The sequence below is a fragment of the Ahaetulla prasina genome, chromosome 2 (assembly GCF_028640845.1).
Source record: "Ahaetulla prasina isolate Xishuangbanna chromosome 2, ASM2864084v1, whole genome shotgun sequence".
NCBI classification, from domain to species: Eukaryota; Metazoa; Chordata; class Lepidosauria; order Squamata; family Colubridae; genus Ahaetulla; species Ahaetulla prasina.
In genome coordinates, this window is record NC_080540.1 from 43778517 (window position 1) to 43796861 (window position 18345).

At 42.1% G+C, this 18345-nt stretch overlaps 1 protein-coding gene across 13 annotated transcripts in view; it reads right to left on the minus strand.

Moving 5' to 3' along the window:
- The window catches only part of FOXP1 (forkhead box P1), a 755498-nt gene that overhangs the window by 639333 nt on the left and 97820 nt on the right, over positions 1-18345 (minus strand). For 10 of the 13 annotated variants that reach the window (XM_058168797.1, XM_058168786.1, XM_058168800.1 and 7 more), the window contains one exon: positions 15297-15411. The gene's annotated coding sequence lies outside the window, so the exon portion shown is untranslated. Of the gene's footprint in view, positions 1-14333; positions 14374-15296; positions 15412-18345 lie in introns of all 13 variants that reach the window. The other 3 variants (XM_058168783.1, XM_058168787.1, XM_058168788.1) reach the window with 1 other exon arrangement.

Sequence of the window (18345 nt, forward strand, 5' to 3'; positions counted from 1 at the left end):
CGGGTTTCCGTGCATTCCATCAGCCGAGGGCCCAGGGTAGGGGTGGAGGGGTGGCGGTTGCTATTAAAGAGAGTCTAGAGCCGAGGGAGACCACTGTACCTCAGATTGCCGGGTGTGAATCCTCTTGTGAGGTGGGGTCATAGATGTCAGATGGGCTTGCTGGTCGCGTACCTGGCTCCTTGCTGCGTGACAGCTGCCCTGCCCGAGCTCCTGGAGGTGCTTGCCGGGGTGGCAGTGGAGACCCCCAGACTTTTAGTCATGGGGGACTTTAACTTGCCATCTGCCGGCTCGTCATCGACGGTAGCTCGGGAGTTCCTGGCCTCCATGACGGCCTTGGACCTGACTCAAGTAGTGGATGGCCCCACTCACATCGGGGGAGGCACACTGGACCTGATTTTTGTCTCTGGTCAGTGGTTGAGAGATCTGGACTTAAAGGAAATAGTCACTGAACCTTTGTCATGGTCAGATCACTCTCTTCTTCGCCTGGACTTTCTGACCGCTACCCAACACCGCAGGGAGACGGAACCATTACGGTGGTACCGTCCCAGGCGCCTGATGGACCCAGAGAGGTTTCGGACGGAGCTTGGGCCACTTCCTGAGGTCTGGCTCACGGCACGGCAGAGGAACTAGCTGCAGCCTGGGAACGGGCTGCGGCTGGGGCTTTAGACCGTGTCGTGCCTTTGCGACCTCTGACCCGCGCAGATCCCAACCGCCCTTGGTTCTCCGAGGAGCTGAGGGGATGAAACGCCGGAGAAGACGCCTAGAGAGTTCCTGGAGGTCCAGCCGCTCAGAGGCTGATCGGACACTAGTTAGATCCTATACCAGGACCTACCTAGTGGCACTGAGGGAAGCGAGGCGCCCACGCCTCCTCATTGCGCCGGCAGATAACCGCCCAGCTGCCCTGTTTGGTGACCCGCTCCCTCCTTCACCAGGGGAGCGGGATGACCCGCTGGGACGTGCTGAGGAGTTTAACGGTTATCTATACGATAAAATCGCTCAGCTTAGGGACGGTCTGGACCAAAATTGTGGCGATTCAGACGGGGTATCTGAGGCGGTCTTGGTGATGTTGTGTGGGATGAGTTTGACCCTGTGACTCCGAGGACATGGACAGGTTGCTGGGTAGATTGAATGCCACCACGTGTTTATTGGACCCGTGCCCCTCCTGGCTGGTGCTGGCCACTCAGGAGGTGACACGAGGCTGGCTCCAGGGGATTACGAGTGCTTCCTTGTTGGAGGAGTCTTCCGCCGCCTTGAAAGAGGCGGTGGTGAGGCCCTCCTCAAGAAGCCTTCCTGACCCGCTGTTTTAGGTAATTATCGTCCGGTCTCCAACCCGCCGCGAAGGTTGTAGAGAGTATGGTGGCATATCAGTTTCTGCACCTGGAGGAAACTGTCTATCTGGACCTGCTCCAGTCCGGCTTCCGACCGGTTACAGCACTGAGACGGCTTTGGTCGCGTTGGTGGATGATCTCTGGAGGGCCAGGGATAGGGGTTATTCCTCTGCCCTGGTCCTATTAGACCTCTCAGCGGCTTTTGATACCATCGACCATGGTATCCTGCTGCGCCGGTTGGAGGGTTGGGAGTGGGAGGCACCGCTTATCGGTGGTTCTCCTCCTATCTCTCCGACCGGTCGCAGACGGTGTTGACGGGCAGAGGTCGACCCGCGGCGCCTCACTTGTGGGGTGCCGCAGGGTCGATCTCTCGCCCTTCTGTTCAACATCTATATGAAGCCGCTGGGTGAGATCATCAGTGGCTTCGTGTGAGGTACCAGCTGTACGCTGATGACACCCAGCTGTACTTTTCCACACCGGCCACCCCAATGAAGCTATCAAGTGCTGTCCCGTGTCTGGAAGCCGACGGGTCTGGATGGGGAGAAACAGGCTCAAGCTCAATCCTCCAAGACGGAGTGGCTGTGGATGCCGGCATCCCGGTACAGTCAGCTGAGTCCGCGGCTGACTGTCGGGAGCGAGTCATTGGCCCCGATGGAAAGGGTGCGTAATTTGGGCGTTCTCCTGGATGCACGGCTGTCTTTTGAAGATCATTTGACGGCCGCCTCCAGGAGAGCTTTCCACCAGGTTCGCCTGGTGCGCCAGTTGCGCCTTTCTAGACCGGGATGCCTTGTGCACAGTCACTCACGCCCTTGTGACGCCTCGCCTGACTACTGCAATGCTCTCTACATGGGGCTCCCTTGAAGGGCATCCGGAGGCTGCAGTTGGTCCAGAATGCAGCTGCGCTGGTGATAGAGGGAGCCCTCGTGGCTCCCGAGTGACACCTATCCTCGCAGGCTGCACTGGCTACCTGTGGCCTTCCGGGTGCGCTTCAAGGTGTTGGTGAACGTCTTTAAAGCGCTCCATGGCATAGGGCCGGGTTACTTACGGGACCGCCTGCTGCTACCGAATACCTCTCACCGACCCGTGCGCTCTCACAGAGAGGGACTCCTCAGGGTGCCGTCGGCGCGACAGTGTCGTCTGGCGACACCCAGGGGAAGGGCCTTCTCTGTGGGGGCTCCCGCCCTCTGGAACGAGCTCCCCCCAGGACTTCGTCAACTTCCGGACCTCCGAACCTTTCGCCGCGAGCTCAAAACTTACTTATTTATCTGCGCTGGACTGGGTTAGTTTTTTAAGTTATGGGTTTTTAATGGTGATTTTATAGTTTAGGGTTTTATATCGGTCGTTTGACCGTTTTTAGTTTTAAATTGGCCGGTTAAATATTTCATTTTAAATGTATTTTAAATTTATTGTGTACCTATGTGTTTTAATAAGGCTGTACACCGCCCTGAGTCCTTCGGGAGAAGGGCGGTCTAGAAATCTAATTAATAAATAAATAATAAATAAATAAATAAAATTCCACCCAAATGTTGGTAACAAAGTAAAAGCACAGCAGATTCTCAGTTTTACTAAATCTATTGCAGCTTATAATTTTATTTTGTGATCTATACCAGGGGTCTCCAACCTTGGCCTCTTTAAGACTTGTGGACTTCAACTCCCAGAGTTCCTCAGCCAGCTTTGCTGGCTGAGGGACTCTGGGAGTTGAAGTCCACAAGTCTTAAAGGGACCAAGGTTGGAGACCCCTGATCTATACTGTGGCCCCGATATTTGTCTTTTAAAGTGATATATTCAACCATTCATAATTAACAAATGGATAGAATGAAAGCTATAACCTCCTTAACCTTTTTAAAATCCTGACTTCCCCGTCACTCTTTTTTTAATCTGATATCTATTTATGTTTATATATTTTCTCCAAGTTTTAATAATTTTTTTTTAAAGGATAGAGCTACCCAGACATGCAAAATTCCCTATGGGCCGACTGGGCCTGACATGTAGTCTTTATTTTGCCTATGCAAGTTTATAACAGAATTCCATTAGGAGCATTACAAAACAAATGTGAAATAATTGGTTACTCTGGGAGATAAATGAGGTAGAGAACATAATGGGTAAGAGGAAATAATTAATAGGCACAGATTCCCCCCCCCCATAATTTATGAAGTCAACTGTTCTTTGTGTTTAGTAAAAAAATATAGAATGTTTGACGAACATTATTGTAAAAATGATATTTATAATTAAAATATGTGTGAAGTTACATTCATACACCATGCCCTAAGAATCCATATCTACCTGAAGTGCACAAAAGTTACAAAAATATGTTATTTTAGCTAGACTTATATATAAAAGATGTGAGTAAAAGATAAAGTAAGATAAATAAAACAAAATAGAATAAGAGATCAATTAAAAACCTCCAGCACAGGTAAAACTTTCTCAGTTCCAGTTAACTGAATACTAAGATTATTAACACTACAATTTTGATGGCAAGATCACTGTAATTACAGATAAAAACAAATAAACAAAAGGTTTAACTAATATTGTTATTACTAAACTTGGAAGGCAGTTTCAAACTGTTCCTAATAAGCTCTTGTCACAGACCCCTAAAACCCTGGGCAGAAATTGTTTCAACTTCTCCCCTCAGGATTCCACTGTAGGGCATTGCATGCCAAAACAACTAGACACAAAGACAATATTTTTCCCCATGCCATCACTCTGCTAAACACAAAATTTGCATGGCATTATCTTATACCTAAGGATATCTAATAATCTAGTAGGACTGTATTACTATTATCTTTCTAACCTTTCCTATTACCTCTCCTATTGATATATTATTACTATCTATCACTTGTTGGTTGTATCTTATGATTTATGATATATCACTTTGTTGCTGTGGAACGAGCTTCCTCCAGGGTTACAACAACTCCCCGACCTCCGGACCTTCAGACGTGAACTGAAGACTTTACTATTTCAGCGAGCTGGACTAGCTTAAGAATAAAATATTTTAGTTAAATTTTAATGGGTTTTTAATTGGTCTTCACCGTTTTAGTGATTTGGCTATTATAATATTTAGTTTTAATTGGGTTTTATATTGGTTATTTATTATATTGTTCTATTTTAATATGCCTGTGAACCACCCTGAGTCCTACGGGAGATGGTGCAGTATAAAAGTATGATTAATAAATAAATAAATAAATAAATAAATAAATAAATAAATAAATAAATAAATAAATAAATAAATATACTGAGAATGTATGCACTGTAAACAAATCCCTTGTGTATCCAATTACACCTGGTCAATAAAGTATTCTATTCTATTCTATTCTATTCTATTCTCTTGTAAGAAAGTGCATGTCCCCATGGTTAAAAAATAATTAAAATAAAAAGAATCAGCACAGATTGGATATTGGGCTAATGAAGGTGTAATAAATTGGTCACAGATCTCAGAAGAATTGACAGTAGAGAAGGCTGTTGTTTCAGCAGCTCCCAATTTATGATTTACAGTAACAAAGGTATTCATTACCTGAGATTTTCTGGAATGTCCCTTCCAGAACTGCAATTTGTATGATATTATAGCAATCAAGTGTCAAAAGATCTTTGGAATTTTAGTATAGTGATCAGGTGAAAATACCTGGCCAATCCAAGACTCAATTGCTAACTGAAGCCTTTTCACAAACTTATTAGAATAAGCTATCATCTTCAGCAGAATTTGTTAAAATAATGTTTTATTAAATTAAATATTATTGCAATTAAATTAAATATTTTTATTAAATTAAATATTATTGCAATTTAATCACACTTTTTTATTGGGCAGATTTTTAAATGACATTTGTTGTAATCAACTGAGAAACATTACAGCTTTGTCTGAAGAAGTTAAAACACAACTTAAAATAGAGACTGACTAATCATTGCTGGGAACAGCCTGATGGGAACATTTCACCATTTTTGCAGTCTATCTTCCTGATCTCAGGTTGTGGAGGGGGGGGGATGAATTGTTTCTTACAGTCAAGAATTACATTATTAATATATTCCATTAACACCATGCTAATGTCATGTTAATTTCTGATCATCATCAAATCCGACAATGGTTTCCATTCTGGCAACTAGCTAATTAGGTATATAGAATAATATTCACCCAATTATGTTATTTGAATTAGGTTAAGGACTCAAGAGGAAACAAATAAATGCTTTGAAATTATTTCAGAGATAAAATGTAAGTTGACATTGTCTTCGTGTGCTATACAGGATGTTATACAGTATGATAGGCAGCTGCCAACATTCATCACTGTTTATGAAATATAGCTGTTCTTTATGATGGCAGCCAAGATCCATATTCCCCCCCCCCCCAATATTTTGTTCATTGTGTTAGGAGGAAAAGCAAAATAGCTGGGTTCAAGAATACTAGGCTTATAAAAATGTATTACACTGAATATATTAAATTGTTAAAATTGCATCCTTCCTCCTAAAAGAAAGTTTCATATTGAAGAAAAAGGAAAAGAAATCTAAGTTTACTTGGGTGGTTTATCAATGTGCTACAGTAATATCAGAAGACTGACTTCTTTTCAGTATTAGCACAGACTCTGTGTTCAGACTTTGCATTTGGAAGCTAGGGAAGAGTGAAAATAATTACAGATGAAATTGATTAAATTTCTTTACCTCAAAATAGATTACCCATCAAAATAGATTACAAGTACTTTAAAGACATAAACAATTAATCAGAACAGAAATTTTATCCTGTACTTGTTAGACCTGACCTTGAGTACTACATCCAGTTACAAGCATTGCATCTTAAGAAGAATTCAGACCAACTGGACCAGGTGTTAAGAAGGGTAATAGGAATGACTAAAACAGAAAATTAAGTCATTCAGAGCAGAATCTGAGTGAAATGCATATGTTTAACCTTTAGAAGAAAGGACTGGGAGGAGAATAGGGATATGACATTCCTCTTCAAGTAACCAAAGGTTACGTAGACAAAGACCACAAGTTATTTTCTATCATGATCTGAAGCACATGTAATCATGAATTTAAGTTACAGGAAAGCAGTTCCTGGCTAAGGTTAGTAAAAAGCTGCCTCCTACATTAGCAATTAATAAAGGCCAAGGACAGAGAATAAATGATGTTGGATTTTAACTGTAAGAATCGTATGATTGATATGGGAATGTCCAGATTTTCATCATTTGGAAACATTAAACTATAACCTTATTCACAACTATACAAGGAAGATTACAGGAGTGAAAGAAGTATATGTATTAAGCTACCCTCAAAGAAAATTTGACACTTTTTTTTAGAATGTGGAATGTAACAGATATAAAACAAACATAGAAATGCTTTATTTGCTTTTCAAATTAAAACAACACATTCATTTTTAAGACTCTAAACATTTTGTAGAAAAAGGACATTGGTCCTACCTGATATGTTCCTTCTCGGTCGGAAAGTGGGAGGTTCCAAGAATGGGTTCTATGACTTCCTTTCTGCCCAGAGATTGAGTGAAATTTGAAGCCATGCCCAGGTGCCTCTCTCTCTCTGACTCGTTTCAACAGAGGTGTAGCTCTAAATAAAGCCTGTCTCGGCTCTCTCAGCCACAGTTGTGTTAGACACCATGAGAAGAAACAAGCCAACTTGGTTTTCTTTCCGATAGTGTCTTCGTTTATTGGGCCTCAGTAAAAGTTGAGGTCTCTTTGTACAAAGTCAGCGCTGAGAGCCTCTGCCTCTCAGCCCCTTTTTAAACATCCCGTGCTGCTCATGCCCTGTCCCATGGCTTAACTGCTTCATTGATTGGACGCCCGGCCGCTCTCTCCCTCCTCGTCTGACAGCCCCAGCTGCCACGTCATCTGCCAAATCCCAGAACTAAAGCAGCTCTTCATAACGCCCAGCCTTCACCTCCCTACTCCCGTCCACCAGTGTGCTGATTCCCTTTCCATGCTTCCCAAATGCAGATCCCTGCACCCTTTGAACAGGTCCCCGATATGTCATCCTCCTGGATTTTTGATTAAGGGTTGCTTCCATGATCCAGATCCCTGCAGCGTCATGTGTCAAACCAGAGCTGGGCTTGACAGCCTGAACATGGGATTAGTTGTCCCCAACCCCGTCCTAGGCAGTTGGTAAGGGTGGGTTTGGACCTTCCCACTATCCCACTGAGAAGGAACATATCAGGTAGGATCAACATCCCTTCTCCAGTGTGATAGTGGGAGGGTCCAAGAATGGGATTTACCAAAGCCTAAAGTTTCAGGGTGGGAAGACGCCTGGGCCAGAGCCTCCCCCCCATGGAATGCATCTTCTGTAAGACTCTTCTCCTGAAGGCAGCGTCAGCCGACGCAAAGTAGTCCAACTTATAGTGCCTAATAAATGGCGAAGGGGAAGCCCAGGTAGCCGCCCTGCAAATTTTCTAAATGGAGGCTTGAGTAGCCCAAGCTGCCATGGTGACTGCACTCCTAGTTGAGTGCGCCGTTACCCATCTGGGTAATGGCAGAGCCTTGGATTGGTAGGCTGTGGCTCAACCATCTGTCCACCATTGATGGGGTGACTCTAGAGCCTATGAAGGACGGCTGGAAAGAAACAAAGAGGGACTCAGTTTTCCTATCTTTGGCCGTCCTCCTGGTGTAGATACGGAGAGCCCTCCACACATCCAATGTGTGCCATTTTCTTTCCAGGGCATGGGAAGGCCCTAGACAAAAGTTAGGTAAGACAATCTCCTGGGCCCAATGGAACCAGATATTAACTTTCGGAATGAAAGATGGGTCTAATCTGAGGACCACTTTGTCCGAATTGAACACGCAAAGGTCATCCCAGACAGACAGGGCTGCTAGCTTCACAAAATATGTCTGACTGATGTTATGACCACCAGGAATACGACTTTAAGTGTCATATAATGGAGAGTAGCCATCCGTAGTGGCTCGAAAGGTGCCGATATAAGCGCCTGCACTACTGTCAGATCCCAAGTAGGATTATGATGGACCACAGGCGGATGTAGATTAGCCGCTCCTCTGATGAATTGTCGAATCACTGAATGATGAGACGGGGTCCCCGCTCTCTGCCAGTCAGCACCGTGGAGGGCGCCACCACCTGCCTGTGGATGATGTTGTGCGAAAGACCCCTATCCAGCCCATCCTGGAAGAAGTCTAGGACCTGTGGCACAGAAGCTGCAATAGGGTCAATGGTCCTTGCCAAACACCAGGTGGCATTGTAAATCTAAGTAGTTGATGGCCTCCTGGAGGCCTAATAATACAGATGACCCGGGAGGAATATTTGTATTCACTCAGGATGTTCCCCTCAAGTGCCAGACAGTCAACTGGAGCCATTAGTTTTTTAAATTTATGGGTTTTAAATGGGTTTTATTTTTATATTGTTTTAAATATTCGGCTTTTAGAATAAGTTTTTTAATTGTTTTTACTTTTTATTTATGTGTTTTTATGTGCCTGTTAACCGCCCTGAGTCCTTCGGGAGATAGGGCGGTATACAAATACGATTAATAAATAAATAATAAATAAACTGTAGTTCCGGGTGGACCAGGACCCCCTGGCTGAGGGAAACCTTCTCTGGAGGGATCCTCCAGGGCCATGACACCAAGAGACTCACCAGGGCTGCATACCACATATGCCTGGGCCAGTGAGGGGCCACAAGCAGGACCTCTGCCCTTTCCAATAGGACCTTCCTGATGACAGCGGGGATGAGGAGGAGAGGTGGAAAGGCATACCAAAAGCCGCTTGGCCAAGGACTGCGCAGGGCGTTGGTCCCTTCTGATCCTGGGGTTGCAAATCTGATGAAGAAGTGTGGTACTTGGGCATTCGCCGGGGAAGTGAACAGGTCCATGATCGGTTGACCAAACCTGGGACATCTCCTGGAAGATGTCTGGGTGAAGTCTCCATTTGAAGTCTCCAGTGTCTGCTCAAAGAGTCCGCCTGGACATTTGTGGACCCAGCAATGTGCTCCGCTTTCAGGGATAAGAGAGGAGTCTCCGTCCAAGTACCCAGGTGATTCGCCTCGGCCCTGTGTGCCCATGTGTGTATGCCCCTCTGCTGATTTATGTGAGCTTTTGCCACCACATTGTCGGTCATAATCAGTACATGCTGTCCCTTGACTAGACTCTGAAGAGCCAGATGTGCTGCGCAGAGCTCCAGTCAATGATGTTGATGTTGCTAGTGAGCTCCGCCATCGTCCAACGCCCTTGCACCATATGGGTCAGTAAATGGGCACCCCAGCCGACCAGGATGGCATCTGATGTAATCACCAACCTGTCAGGCTCCGGAAAAGACGGAGCCGGCGATGCCCACCATCGAAGTGAGCAAAGAACCGATGATGACACCGGAATCCTGACCCGTGCATTGCTTCTCCCGAACCATGGAAGGGAAGAGGAACCACTGCAGGGGGTCAGCCAAGGCCGGACCAGCATTGTAAAAACATCTGTCATTGCCTGTTATGATGGGAAAGGCTGCAGTCTGATCCCATTGTTTTTGAATTGTTACTTCCAAAAATAGTTTTGGGGTAGGGATCACCTCCTGTGCTGATTTAGGCTCAGCAGGATCTTGAGGAACCTCCAACGCTGTTGTCAGCATTCCCAATTTGGTAGTGGATTTGGCCTTATAAAGCAAATGTTTAAACAGGGCTGGCGGAAAGAGCCCAGTGAAGACCGGAGGAAGACCGGTGTCATATCCTCATCCTCCGAGAACTTAAGATCCCTGTGCCCCTCATCGCTGCAAAGGGAGTCCTGACCTTCAAAGGAAGGACAGTGGGACAGTTTTTCTGATAGTCAGGTCTGCTGGAAGAAGGCAGAGAAGGAGAAAAACCTGGCATGCCCTTCAGAGCAAAGGATTCAGGGTGGTAGGAATGCTGCAAGCCTGCAGCAATAGCTTGGGATATGGCTCGGGCAATTATAAGTCCCATATTCTGAGGCTATCTGGTTCTTGACTGCCCACTGGGCGGAGCCCCGCCACAGTGAAAGTAAAGGTTGAGACCGGAATTGACCTGTCAAAATTGTCCTGCCTGTCAGTTGCTGTGCAAGCAAAAAGGATCTAATTTTTTTTCTCTGTTGTCAAGCTGCATGGAGTCAGAAGGAGATAACTCTCCTGCTCCCTCTAGTGGTTCCTCCAGGAGAACTGCATCTTGTGGCTGAGAGAAAAAAGCGCGTGAAGTGCTTGGAGTTGTCAAAGGGGAAGCTGGAAGCTCACCATGCTTCTTTGCAGCCCTTGAAAATTGCTTTTGAAAGGCTTTTAGTTGCCTCTTGGTGTCCTTCTCCTCTGCGCTTGAAGTCCTGGAGGACCTGAGAGCCTTGGATTTAATTCTGGCAGCTGCTCTTTTAGAAGCAGTCTTTGATTTGGCTAAGCCTTCACTGGCAGGTTCCAGCACAGCCAGGGAGCAACCATTATTTTCCTCCCTGTCACCAAAGGAGCTGTCGGCTATTTTGACAGGTTAGCTTGACAGGGAAGGCCGCTCCGGAGGCAAGGACTCCACAGAAGGGCAGAACAGCTGAAAAAAGAAAGGGTTGCAGCAGCTTTGTCGGCTCCCAGCCAGCTAGTGAACACATACCCAAGGCGCTCAAAGGCAATTAAAGCCTTAGCACCCACAGCGCTATCAAAAGCTCACTCCAAACAGCCACGGCAACACTGAGCAGCTTGAAATTTCAAAGTGCCTCCCACGCGACTCCGAAAGCCACAGCGACAACGATAGTGCTATCCCAGCGCTTCAGTGGGTCAGTGGCTGTGCCAGGTAAGTTCCCTAGGATGTCTCTAGGTCAGCAACATTGCCAGGTAACATGCATTGGCCAGCGCGACCGGCTCTCAAGGGGCTAAACCCTGGCGGCAGGAATGCAACGCGAGAACTCCTGCTGCCTCCCCAAAGCTGTCACAAGCAAGGCAGTCCAAAGAAGCAGAAAAAAACCTGTCCTTGTCCAAGAATGCAATTCCAGATGTCCCAACTATCCAGACATCTCTCTAGGGCAAGACTGAGTTGAAACTGGTGGGTTACTATCAGTTATCCCCGGTTCTTGCGAACCGGTAGTGGAAATTTTGAGTAGTTCGGAGAACTGGTAAATACCACCTCTGCCTGGTCCCACCCGCAATCTATATGCTGCCTCCCCACTCTCAGCTGATCGGCTAGAAGAAAAAAATCAGGGCTCACTTGACAAAGAGGAAAAAAAACAAGACACCATCACTTTAAATTGAGAAGCCAAGAAGCCTCCCAACTGATCAGAATAAAAAGAGATCACTTGGCAAAGAAAAAGAAAGGGGGGGAGACACCGTCACTTTAAATTGACGCAGTTGCTGGAAGAAGGTTTTTACTTGCAGAAGCAGTTCATTTCTGGGTCAGCTGAACAACAAACTGGATAAGAGGAGGGATTCTTATATGGTTCTATGTTTTTGAAGTTTTGGGGTTTGTGCAACATGAGCTTTGTGTTTCTAAAAAGGTCTGGGCGATTTCCATTGTGAAATATCCTATCTTGAATGAGTTTTCTGCCTGCTTGTAAATGGAGCCGAACTTCCGGCTTCTACCTTCTATTATCTCTAAGCACCGGTAGCTGTTTTCTTCTTACAAAGTTTCCTTTATGCAGCTGGCAGGAATGGGGAATGAGTATCAGGCAGGTTCCTTGTTAGCAGCTTGATTTTTTCTTGCTTTTCTGGGAGCCTTTTCTTATGAGTAATATTTTATTTGGGGAAATGAAGAGGGAGGAGTTTGATTCCTTCCCAGAGCAGGTTAGTGGGGTGGGAAGGAAATGGGAATTTGGAAGTAACCTTCCCCTGTCATGCCCGCCACGCCCACCAAGCCAAACCCACAGAACCAGTAGTAAAAAAATTTGAAACCCACCACTGCATAAGTCCATCTTAATATGCTATTCCTGGTATGTGATGTTTTGTATACATACAGAGAAGCAAACACTTTTGTAATCTTTGCCTTTTAGGCTTGCTATCAAACATCTGCCATAATACTAATGACTGTTTTGAACAATATGCAGGTTGTATTACACAAATAGCTATTTTATATGTGAAATTATGACTGATATATTTCTGCACCTACATTGGTTCACACTGTCAGGAAGTTTCTCCTTAGTTTTAGGTTTGTTCAGTTTCCATCCATTGCTTCTTGTTTTGCCTTCTGGTACTTTGGAAAATACATTGCCCCCCCCTTCTTTCTGGCAGCACCTTAAAAGCCTGTTGCCTATCATACTCTTGGGCAAAGCATGTGAGCCATTTCCTCGTTTCAGTGGTACATGAAAGTGCATCTATAGTATGTAGATAATAAAGTTGAAAAAAGGAGAACAACATTTTTATAGAACTATAGATATGTTGAGACTAGGTGTGACAAGGAATGACTGGGAGGGGAGGGGCCAGGCAAGGCACTCCTTGATGTGAGTGACATTGAGTTGGCCATGCCTACCCAGTCACATGACCATCAAGCCACGCCCACTGTCACATGACCATCAAGCTACGCCCACAAAATAAGCAATGCCCACAGAACCGTAAGTAAAAATTTTTAGAACCCACCCCTGAACTGGAGCCAGAGAGAGAGGCATCTGTCCGTGGCTTCAACTTTCATTCAATCTCTGGGCAGAAGGGACATCATAGAACCCATTCTTGGACCCTCCCACTATCACACTGGAGAATGTTATACTCCTGTTCATTAATATTCCCATCTTAAAGCATGAAATCTTCTTACCCAGGTACTTCTATTAGTTTGAGTTAATGTATCTGTTGTTCCATGAAACTTTCTATACATTCCATTTTCTAGGTGTCTGTCCACACACTGTTCTGTTTCTCTTTCATCATACATTATAAGAAATTTCAGATCTGATGTGACATTTTTCTCAATAAATTCTATTTATATATATTAAATTTTCTCAAGTGCCTCTTACTATTATGCCATGTACAAAAGGGGACCTCGGCAGGTTCAGATAAAACCTGAGACCTACAAACATTAAAAAACTTTTCAAAGTAAAAGCAAAAAGCAGTATGCTATAGTTCAAGCAATCTACTGGGCACAGAATTCTATCAGAGTAGAGGGAATAGATGCAAATTAGGGATTTTTCAAACTGTGTTTTGCATGAAAAATCAAATGGAGTTTCATGATAGACCTAAGGGCAAAAACAAACAAAAACTTGACTTAAGCACAGTCAACTTGCCTCTTGGTCAGGGATATTATTTCAAACTAACAGGTTCCACAGCTTGAAAAGTTTGAAAATCTGATCTAAATCCCATAGAGGAGGGTGTGGTGGATTTACTGAACAGTAATCAAAAGCATACCAAGATGTCACATGTTTCTGTACATTATAGATATTTATCATAATTATAGAAGCCTTCTGAGTGTTTATAGTATTTTTTTTTACTTATTCAACCTATAACGTATCTTGTAACACAGCTTATTTCTTAGTATTCTGGTATTTCAATGGTCAAAGGTATATTTGTCTAATATAAAGTAGCTGCACAGTACAATTTGGACCTTCCTACAATTACTTTTATTAGCAACCTAGAGATGTGTGTGTATATGTGTGTGTGTTTGAAGAGAAATACTGTATAGACATATGTGCAAGCCCACTGAATATGTGTTTGCAACAAGGACACCCTGGGACAATATGTGGATATAGGCTCACATAGGTTGCCAATGTGTCAGAATGTATTTTTATCCTCCCCCTCTAACCACACTGGGACAGCAATGCATTTTTTTTTATTTGGTTATCAACTCTTAGATCAAAAAAAAATTAAAAAGGTAAACAATCAAGGAATTCTGAAGAAATATGAATTGAATATAAAAGTTATGATCAGGATGAAAAGTATGTTGACGCGATTTAACATTATAGAGAAAATAAATGAGCATTACTGCAAAGCAAATATGCAAAGAAAAGAAGAGTAGATGTTCTAGAAGAAGGTGAATAACAAGAATTTTGTGGTTGGAAGGAATTTGATCCTCAAAAAGAGTTGAGAAGTTGAAAAAACAAAAGGCAATATATGTGTGTAGTGCATTGGTGTAAACCATATTTTGCTGTCTTTTCATTTCTTTTCTTATTTCATCTCTCTAATTTGTTTGGTTTACTCGTTCTTTTCTTTCTGCTCTTTATTCAATGCTGCTTACCCTAAAACAGAAAAGCACAAAGATTATGTATGCACGTATGTAAATTGCTGAAGTAGAGAAAACCATTTTGGAATTTTATTTTAAAAGCATGGCTATGTGCTCTTCGGAACTGAATTTTACAACCATAGAACTACACACTTTACTAGAAAGATAAAGTATTTGGAATTTTTGAAGCCATGGATGAAAGCAGGCATTTTAGGATAGAAGCAAAATATTGACAAAATTCAAAATAGATACAATATTCATTTTCATTGTATTTAATACCTGCACTTATTTTACAATATTTTTAATTAGTGTTATCAATGGAAGTATAAGCTACAAAAACAAAACTCCAAAACTCTAAGAGTCTCTTAATTTTTGTCCATTTGACAAGTTGGCAAAATAAAGCTTTAAAAGAAATCAAATTATCAACATGATGGTGAAAGTTAAACTTCTCCATATATGCACATTAATAAAAGAGATAGTACAATCAGAAAACAGACCACTAGGTACATGTTTTGTATTTAGGAAATTTGTATTCAATCTATTTGTGAACTTTCATTACTCACAGTTTTGTTTCTTCTTAGGCTGATATTTAATTTTTGCCCTCATGATTTTGAAAGTAAAAATTTGCGCAAATTGTGATTGTTCTCTATGCTTTTATACATTAGCACTTACCCAGGAAACATAGTATTTTTTCTCATACAAATGATTAGAAAACTACACGAAGGAAAAAACATAGCAATATATTTGTCTTATATTTATTATCATGTAAACTATTTCATTTTTTTAAAAAATATTTTTTCCAAAAGTTCTTAATTCTTGAAAAGAATAAAATTAAACATGTATATTGTACATCCAACAATATTCCTGAGGGGATAACAATAAAATTATCAGACATTTTCCAAGGTTTGCCAAGTTTTTCACATTATATTACTGACTCACCAGTTTTCCTCCTGGAAATTATTCATTCATGGCTGGGGATATCTTGCAAGGGATTCGCCCCCTTCTCAAGAATATGCACAAGCAAAAATCCCTCTGAAAAATGGACCACAGAATGCTGAAACAAGGAAAACCACCATGTTAGTGGAATAATTCTTTTTCTGAGACAGGAAAAACATAACTGTAACAAATGTCTTCTGAAAAGTTCAATTAAACCATTTTGCTCCCATTCTCTCTCTCTCTTTCAATAAACAGAACCAAAATGTTAAAGATCTTCAAATATTAAAGTTAAGGTACAAAAAAATATATATATAAGATAATTTCAATCCTACTAACAGTAGTGGAAATGGCATGAATGAACTTAGCCAAAGTCCAGTCTAGTACTTTCTTACTTTGATATCCAATAAAGTTATTGTTATAGGATTATTATAAAAACAAAAGGCAATCCAGTTTATAATACTAAGAATGTCATAGTTAATGAAAAATCCCAGTGAATGGTACTAGGATGAAACTGAGAGTCACCACTGTCATGTCAGTAACAAAGACCTATCAATGTAATAGGAAATGCATAAAAGTTGAGGTATATGTCCCCAGAGCTCCCAATCAAATAAACAATTCCAAACACTAACTACTCACTACCCATTCATTTTAATGTAAATCTTGCAGGATCAGATCTAGGTATTGGTAACAAAGTGAATTTTTGGCATTTATAGAGGATTCTGCAACACTCAAAAGGGCAAAATATTCAGAACAATTCTTACATTACTGTATTTTTTACCCACAGAGCAGGAAGTTGACATAAACACTCTGCATCTCCCAATATCCACAGTGTCACAGTTGCCCCCATATGCTAGAAGTTTTATGAAGTGGCATTGAAAGTATTTGTTCCTTTCTAGGGTCATCGCTGTATCTGTCATCTCATCCATTCAATTCAATGAGTACAAATCCAACTCCTACACTACTGATATGATTGCAAAGGTCCACCCATAGCAAATTCCATATCCCACATGCTTAAGTTCTATAGTTAAACAATGCCTTCCAGTTACGTTCCTTGTGCCATCATGACAGAAACTAATGCTGTAATTCATAGCATATTCCAGCTCAATAAAGACTTTGCAACTGTAGTGTCAGCATTCCAGAAAAAATCCCAACTCCAAGTAAAAACTCTGAAGCAAGTATTTTTCAAAGTTCTATTTACTAGAATAGGTAAACTGGCACATCTGGGAAAACCAGAATCTGAAGGGTCCGGTTTTCCCTCAGTAAATCAAAACCCCCAAAACCATCCCCTCACTCCTCAGTCGATCACATGCTCCAATCACCATCTGTCCCATCTCGAGACAGCACTCCGACCACTCCTTCTTCAGATGCAAGATCGGCCTGACTTTGACCAACAGGAAAAATGCTATAATGTCTAAAGACAACCCCTCTACTAAATCCCCGCTCCTACTTTCCCACACGAGAAGGTGGCAGCATGGAAGCTTCCGGACTAATATGGCTTCCAAAGCTGACATGTAGTTTATTTACACTTTCAACTCCAACCAAGAGCCCTGCTGGTAAGTAAACTTGGTAACATGTTCATGCCTTTGGTTTCTAGAGGTTTTTTTAAAACCCATATCAATGTTTTACCTGTAATTTTGCAAGTTGAAATAATTGTGTATTTTGTCTTTTAGTTTGTCTTAATTTTCTTATTTTACACCTACATCAGTTTCCCATTTTTTAAAAGATGAATAAAGACCCAATTAAATATAGTAAAATTACCATGACTACAAACTGCATATTGCTCAGATAATGTTCTGTACAGTTCATCATTCTAAAACATAGAATATAGACATAGTCTATAGAATAAAGCCATCACTGTCTAATTCCTACAAGCCATTAATAAAGATGTAAGCTGCTATGGCTGGGTCACTGAATATGCTAAGCCAAAATCATATCCATCAAATTTTGTCAGGCAGGAAGAATCAGGACCACACATTAAGTTCCAGTTAAGCTGATTTACTGCTCATGCCTATATACGAAGTCAACTATCGGTCAGCACTAAATTGGTACTAAATAAGATCTAACGAAACTCAAGAGAAGTTGGATTTGGAAAGCTTGTGGGAACATAACTCCAAGCTGCTTCCCCTCTTGACTCTACCATCAGGCTCTGCCTCTCCTACGAATTTTAACTTACCACAATTTGTAAACCCAGCCACTATGAAAGAGAGGATATTGACCAAATGGAAGCCAAAAAGGACTTCTACAAAAACGCTATTTTAGGCTTGGGACAAAATGATGTTCATTTACCACTCAGAATTAAAGCAATACATTGGTTTGTTCCAGCACTGTGATTCTTTTATGATAAATACATATTAGTGGAATTGATGCTGATGAGTGACTTATATAGGGATTTTTGGCAAACTGTCACTCATAAGGCCCGTAATTTGAAGTTTAAAAAGTTTCATTGTATAACCAAAACTTGCTCTTTAATTCTGATCAGGATGACAAATGTTTATTCAAGTACAATTGTAGGCAGGATTTTTTTCGTGGGCCAGTGTAAAACACATTAAATTGCAACACAAAACTTTCATATTATGTAGAACACCACACCAGGGTAAGGATTAAGGTATCCATGTACACTCTGAAGGAAAACAGGTAGAAGGGACAATCAACTCATTATATTAGGCTGAACTTAAAGATACAGGGAATATAGTATACCATGGGGAGCAGATGACATCATCATACATCTCAAAGTATATATAATCAATATAGACATATACTTGATGGAAAACAGTCAGCTTATTAATTTTGAGACCTTGTTTGAAAAAAAACAACTGATTACGTGGAGCAGGTGGAACCCCCAGATCAAATTTAAGTGCATGTCTGGGAATCAATCCTCAAAAACAACTGGTGTGTTCAAACAGGTTAGGAGATGATCAAATATACTCTATTTTCTTGTTTACTTTCTATCTTCAACAATCCCCAATTTGTTCAAATGTCTACGGGGAATCTTGAATGGAGCAGCTGCAGTATCCCCCAAGCCAATGCATCAGGTTGCTTACAAAACAATCCT